Source organism: Lactuca virosa, chromosome 3 (genome assembly GCF_052849685.1).
Source record: "Lactuca virosa cultivar CGN04683 chromosome 3, Lactuca_virosa_CGN04683_v6, whole genome shotgun sequence".
Taxonomy (NCBI): domain Eukaryota; kingdom Viridiplantae; phylum Streptophyta; class Magnoliopsida; order Asterales; family Asteraceae; genus Lactuca; species Lactuca virosa.
The window spans coordinates 120,343,785-120,351,474 of NC_136428.1; the positions used below are offsets into that span (position 1 = coordinate 120,343,785).

Here is a 7,690-nt window from a genome sequence, read left to right on the forward strand (position 1 = left end):
ACTCTATCCTCTCAATTCCCTCATTTTCCCTAAAAAAACACATTTCTTTCCATTTCCTCCCATCTCCTTTTTCTAAAAAAAACTCGAGAATAAGGCATTAAATTTGTTTGAGATATATGATATCGGAACGTAAGAGGATATTTATATCAAAACGTAGGAGGATATTTGATTTCTTCCTAAGTTTAGATGCTAGAACGTAGAAGTGGAATTTCGACTTACCATATCTAACAATTTATTATAAATATGGGTTAATGACCTAAAAAGATAACGAACTTTGGTTTTGTCAAATATTTAGGTAATTATGTTTTTTTCTGGAAAGTGCGAGGTTATTTTAAGCTAAGGTGGGTTATGTGACCCACCTAAGTTTTAAATATTTACAATGAATTCTATAAAAAGAAAAAAAAAGTAAGGACCTATCGTAAATACTTTAAAGGATATAACTTAATTTGTTTGACAAGAAAAGTATTAACTATAGATAATATACATCATAATATACGATATGACCTTATTTTTTTCTTTTTTATATACGTTCGATCTGTAAACTTGTTTGGTCTGTTCAAAATTGAAAAATATTACTGGAAGAGGCGGGTCTATTTTAAGCTAAGGTGTATTATGTGACCCACCTAAATTTTAAATATATACAATGAATATATAAAAAGAAAAAGTAAGGACCTATGGTGAATATTTTAAAGGATATAACTTAATGTGTTTGACAAAAAAAACTATTAATTGTAGATAATTTACATCATAATATACGATAGGTCCTTAGTTTTTTCTTTTTTGTATAGATTTGATTGGTAAACTTGTTTGATCTATTCAAAATAGAGAAATATTATTGAAAGGTGCGAGCCTATTTTAAGCTAAGATGGTATGTGACCCACCTAAATTTTAAATATGTACGATGAATTATATAAAAAAGAAAAAAAAAGGGGGGACCTATCATAAATGTTTTGAAGGATATAACTTGATGTGTTTGATAATATATATATATATATATATATATATATATATATATATATATATATATATATATATATATATATATATATATATATATATATATATATATATATATATATATATATATATATATATATATATATATATTAACTATAGATAATATACATCATATTTGGTGGCATGAAAGAGTTCCGCTCCAAGAAGAAAATGGTGAGGATTATAACTAAATGTTTCATATTCTACGTTGAGGCCTAGTTCAAATTCACTTATTCCAAATATAAGTTGATTTTAGTTTAAAAAAAAAAGTTATGACTAATCTAGGTTTGATCCTTTCAAAACAAATTTTTATACAACTGTTAGTTTTTTGTTTGAAAATGGTAATGAAACCATATGGTTTTCTATTATAGACTTTCAACTTATTATTTGTAATTACTGGTAATATTTACCATATTATCAATAGGTCAAACATGTATAAAAATAACAGGTTTACTTAAATGTGGATAAAAATTAAAGTTCGTTACCTAGAAAACTGTTATGACTTATGAAATGTGTGCTGGATCCGGAACCGGTAAATATTTTTTTATCTATAACAGCTCCAACAAATTTAATGAAAAATGATGCAATTGTAGATAGAAAACCGTGTTTTTTTTTTATTATGAAGAGGTCTCTCTAACTTAACTTTTCGTGAGCAAGTTTCTTCAAGTTGCTCAAATGAGAAGCAACTGGAGACAGTTTTGTTGTGCAGCTAAAATAAGGTTTATAAACTTAACAAAAATATAGAATTTCAAAAAACTTATATAACTACTTTTTATATAATAGGTGAGTCTATAAACTTTGCAATTTAGATAACTATTTTTATATAATAGGTGAGTATATAAGATTCTTCTAGGTTTCCTTTGATTGAGATAAAACATAGCATAAGGAAAAATTATTTGACTAATTTTTCGATATTTAAAATATTATTTAACAAAAATAAAGAAAAAAACAAATCAACATCACGTGTTGTTTACCATAAATGGTATTCGGTTAATTTCATAAGAAGAAACTAGTGATACCTGATAAGTTTCGTATAGCATCACATTTCGTAAAAAGTAAAAACAATTTTGTAGGAATATTTCTAATTCGAGTCTTATATTTTTCCTCCAAAACTTTACCAATGTAATTAACTTTACCTGTTAAATAAACTGTTTCAGATTTTTAAACACAAATGTCGATATGTCCGAGTGGTTAAGGAGATAGACTTGAAATCTATTGGGCTTCGCCCGCGCAGGTTCGAACCCTGCTGTCGACGATTTCTTTTTGTATGTATTTTTTATAATCCCGTCCTGAATTTGATTTTCTATCACGTCTAATTAAAGTTGCAACCAATAAAAGGGAAATATTTAATGTTTAATTTTTCACCAATAAAAAGAAAAGTTTTTAAGCTTGATTTTATGTAGTAGTTAGTAAAGAATTTGTAATCAAATTCTCGATACGAAAAGGATAGAACGAATTTTTCGGGTTATAATTATTCTTATAGTAATGCTGTTAATTTTTTTGGATATTTATAAATTAATAAATTTGAGAACATGTGTCATCTTTTCGTCTACAAAGTATAATATTTTGGATAGTTTGTTATTTAATCGAACAGTTCATACTCAGTTTTTTTATCTATTAAATAAGAATATATTTTAAGTTTTTATGCATACAATAGAAACTATTAACAAAAAAACATGGTTATTTATTTTAATTTTTTGTTGATCATAAAAATTGTTGAAGTGACTTTTCCTGATTGACTTCGCTCCGCTGCCATATGGTTGCCATGTTATTTTCATTTATGTTCAATTAAGTGTTTTTTTTCTTTTGCATCGAATCTCTTTTATTTAGTTTTTAACTTTTTATCGATTCAAATGTCACAAGGGTAGTGTTTGGTATTTAGTTTTGAAAGGGTTAATGACCTATAAGGGTAATAAGGTTTTAAGTTTATCCATATTAGGTCTTTAAGGGTTTTTTCGTACATATTACAACAATATGGTTGTTATAACCATTTAAATATCGTCTCTTTAAACGTTAAAATGACGATATTTAAACGGTTGTAACATATTGGTGTAATATGTACAAAAGAAGACCTTAAAGACCTAACGTGGACAAATTTAAAACCTTATTACTCTTGTAGGTCCTTAACCCTTCTAAAGGAGATTAGAGATACAAGATTTGTCGAGGATACCCCTTTATTTGTCGGGGATACTCATTTACTTTGATCATGACTCCACCACTGGATAATAAGCTATCTAAAACTTATATAATGACATAAACGGGCATTTAAAAAATATGTTTTCTATAATTAATTAAGTGGTATATTTGGAAAATTTTAAAAAAACTCTTAACAAACTAGTCTAAATTGCTTTTTAAAACGCTAGCTTGTAAGCTATATATTGGTTGCCAAACATAATAACTTAAAAAAAAATCAAAAAATAAGCGAGTTTATCAACTAGTTGTGACACGTCAAACATAGCCTTAATCATTAAGACTTTGACTATTATTAGGTTTTTTTTTTTAAAAAAATAACAAAAAAATTGTTATGTAACATTTTAATTGAAACCGTTGTGGTGAATGGGTGACTAAAAAGAGAAGATGAAATGATGAAGTTATCTAACTAGATACTAATATAAATTTTAAAAAAGTTAAATGAAATGATAAAAATATTAAAATTAGTATTTAAGTCATTACAAACAACCATTCAACTCGGAGTTGGGACCACAAGACTATCCGTATAAAAAAAAAAAAAACTAAATACTAAATTTATGATTTTTTGTAGATCGTAAGGTCCATTAATATAATTATTCTAAAAGTTTGTAAGTGTTAATGACCTGGGAGGTTAATAAGGTTTTGTCCAACCTATGGTATTTTTTGTACATATTACACCAATATAGTTGTTATGACCGTTTAAATGCGGTCATTTGAAATGGTAAAAGAGACGTCATTTAAACGGTTATAACATCAATGTACGTGTAATATATATACAAAAAGACAACTTAACGACCTAATATAGACAAAATTAAAACCTTATTACATTTCTAGATCATTAACCCTAACCGAATGAAACATACTTGTGTTCTACGTTTCGCTTGTGTAATGGAATGAAACGTAATGGATGTAATGAAAAAAAATATTGGTTGTTACAAGGTAATTGAATGAAACGTTACTCACAAAAATGCTATTTTTTCTCCTGTGGTTATGATTTTCATTCCATTAGTACAAGTGTTTTTTGTTTAACTGCTTAAGGAAATAATATGATAAAAATTACTTGTATTCATTTAATCTTTAATTAATATTTTTTTTTAATTTCAATCAAATAATTTTTATTTATAAAAAATTAATAGAAATATTATTTATTATAATTATATTTTATGATTTCATGGTATCTTTTTTTTTTAAAAACTGACATTTATTATAAAGGAAGAACAAACAAAAGGCTAGCAAGGAGCTAGCAAAAACCAATTACAAGTTGATAGGGAATTGAAGCCAAACATTCCAATCCCTAGACATTTTACGGTTCCTAACACAATACCAATTAAATTAATACAATTTAACGATATCAACAAGAGCATCTTTTCTATATTTTTTAGTGCGAAAGACCATCGCATTTCTATAACCCCATAAAACCCATAACATAGTCATAGAATTGCAAAAATCTTCTCTTTCTGCCTCCCTTGCATCGATAAAGCATCCAACCAATCATAAACCTCTTGTAGCAAACCAAACAAAGGCATATGTAAATCCGTCCATCCTGCAATTCGACTCCATAGTTCTTTCGTTAACTCACATTTAAAAAACACATGATTTGAATACTCCAAGTCCTTATCACACATATGACATCTAGTAGAGGGAATATCAACCCCTCTAATCTCCAAGTTAACCCGAGTAGGTAACCTATCCAAAGCAATCCTTCAAACCAAAACATTCACTTTAATTGGCACAAACCTATTCCATCTATACAACACATGACCCATAGGAAGTAAAACATCATCTAAATGATTTCATGGTATATATCTTTTTATTTTGTAACTTTTTTTAGATTAAAGGTAATTCTTTCTTGACTAACTGCAAAGTATATAATACGTATTTTGAACGAAATAAGATATGTTTATATACGTATTTCGATAAGTGGGGGAGTGTTGGAATCCCATCTTCAGCAATTACATGAGATGTTGGATTCGGTTCATATTACAGATAGAATAGACTCGTGGAGATGGTCTCTTGGGGTGGAAGACATGTTCTCCGTCAAGTCTGCTAGATCTCGTTTAGACCTCATGTCGCTTTCTATGGGTGATAGTCCTACCAGGTGGAATATTTCTCTTCCTATAAAAATTAATATTTTTATATGGAGGCTTATCCTTAATCGCTTACCGACGAGGAGTAACCTTCATCATCGGGGAATTGATTTATCTACTATTTTATGTCCATGTTGTGGGGAGGTGATAGAAGATGGTGTTCACTTATTTTTGAAGTGTTCGATGGCTCGTCAATTATGGCTTAAGTTTGCTAGATGGATAGATCTGACGGTGCCATCCTTTAACTCTATTGAAGATGTTTTTGAGTGGATTGATAGTCAAGCTGTTGCAAATGCTCGGAGATTGATCATTGAGACGACTTGTGCTACTCTAATTTGGGTTCTTTGGACTTATCGGAATGCGTTAGTTTTTGGGATCGTGAAGTACAAGAAAGAGTTGATGTTTGATTCTATTGTCTCGTTTTCTTTTAATTGGTTTTGTAGTAGGAACCGTAAAGTTAAGAAAACTATAACCGGGTGGCTTCAAAATCCGCTCATGAACTAATTGTTCTCTTTTTGTTTTGGGTAGCTGCTAGCTAGCCTTTTTTAATTATATATAACTTATTTAAAGATTTATCTTATTTAACTACATTTATTTTTATAAAATAACATTTTTTTTATTTATCAAAATTACTTATTTATTTATTTAGGCCAGTGTGGGACTAGCCCACTTGGTAGATGTTTTGCCTCTTAGATTGAAGGTCTCGAATTCTAACCCTTGCGTAAACAATTTCGTGATACTAACTGCTAACCACTAACCCGCCGTTTAAAAAATTACTTTATTTAGTTTTCCATTTAAGTATTTATTAATAACAAACAAATGTTTGAACTTAGAAAGATTTAGTTTTCCATTTAAGTATTTATTAATAGTATTTTGCCCATTTCATTATGTTGTTGATTCAACTTCTTTATTATTTTTATTTCATCATACTAAAAGAAAACCCAAAATACCACTGCTCTTTTCAACCAAAAATTACACAAATAATACTCGATCGAATACATATATTTCCTAAGAGCTTCTCTAACCACATAACACAAAAATAGTGATTGTTTAATATCAAAATGGTGATTTAACTCCAACCAACCATTAAAATGGTGTTTTTTAAAGACCTGTATATTTGAAATTCATATTTGGTGTTAAGAGGAACCCTACACAAAAATAATGTTAAATTTGAAGGTTGGTTGGAGAATTCTTGGCCTCTAAAATACAAAAATGATGATAAACAGAAGTTGGTTGGAATTGCTCTAAGGTTGCTAATATAATTTTTGGTTTAGAACTTTTGAAGTTGTAATATATCCCACTTTTATCCCATGATTTCTCAGCCGCCTTCAATAAGGGTGGCTCTTTTAATTTTTCTTCACATTATTTGACGCGTAAAGCTCCATTCAAACGATGTGTAAGTTTCATACGGTAGCTAATTATATCGGATATTTGTTTGGAATGGCAAATACAAATATATACTAAACTACTTCTAAATTATTTTACCTATGTCCACAGTGTGACTTGAACTCTCGACCTCAAAGAGGTAGGACAACACCGGATATCGTTGGGCTAGAAGTTCTTTGGTTTAAGATTAACCCTCAACTTTACAAGTAAACCTTACGGATTAGGCCAATGAGTACTATGTGAACTCGACATCTTTTCTATTTGTGAATAAGGGTCCTCAACATAAGGACGTATCAAGATTTAAATAGACTATTGTTGAGATTTGAGGTTTTAATAATAATAATAATAATAATAATACTAATAATAATAATAATAATGTGAACTTTAAAAGATATTGTCATCATGTTCGATAAGGTGGACAATGAAATGACAACGTGTGACGCATCATCTATTTATAGGTTTCTTTTGTATAATGTAAATATTGGTTAAAAGATTATAAGATTCATATTGGTAAAAACTAAAAAGTGTTGCCTATATCATAATAAATTCATAGCTACGTTGCTTTTTAGAGGACTTTGCCCATTATCCTTTATATATTTTTGAAGTTACAGATTATCTTCAAGGATAGTAACACACGATTTATTGATAATTAATGGATTTCAGATATTATACAGAATGATACGAGACATTAGATACTTATAGTTTTTATAAATTAAAAACTTTCAAATAACACAAAAGTCGATATGTCCGAGTGGTTAAGGAGATAGACTTGAAATCTATTGGGCTTCGCCCGAGCAGGTTCGAACCCTGCTGTCGACGAATTCTCTTTTTTTTTTCTTCTGATTACACTTATCCTTTTTTTCATGTATAAATCTTTTTATGCAAGAAGGACGATAAATATGATGCTGCACAGTTTCAGTAGCAGGCTACAACATAGAGATAGGTGTCTTCATATGGTGAAGGTACTTAATTGTTGGCTTATTATAATATTCTTCCATATATCATGCATATATGGAAAGAACTTTAGTGGT

At 28.8% G+C, this 7,690-nt stretch overlaps 2 non-coding genes across 2 annotated transcripts; both read left to right on the top strand.

Moving 5' to 3' along the window:
- Nucleotides 1-2,169: 2,169 nt before the first annotated feature.
- TRNAS-UGA (transfer RNA serine (anticodon UGA)) lies at nt 2,170-2,251 on the top strand. Its single transcript has one exon. It is a non-coding gene; the product is annotated as a tRNA-Ser (tRNA).
- A 5,145-nt stretch (nt 2,252-7,396) lies between these two features.
- TRNAS-UGA (transfer RNA serine (anticodon UGA)) lies at nt 7,397-7,478 on the top strand. The gene has a single exon. It is a non-coding gene; the product is annotated as a tRNA-Ser (tRNA).
- The last annotated feature ends 212 nt before the right edge of the window (nt 7,479-7,690 follow it).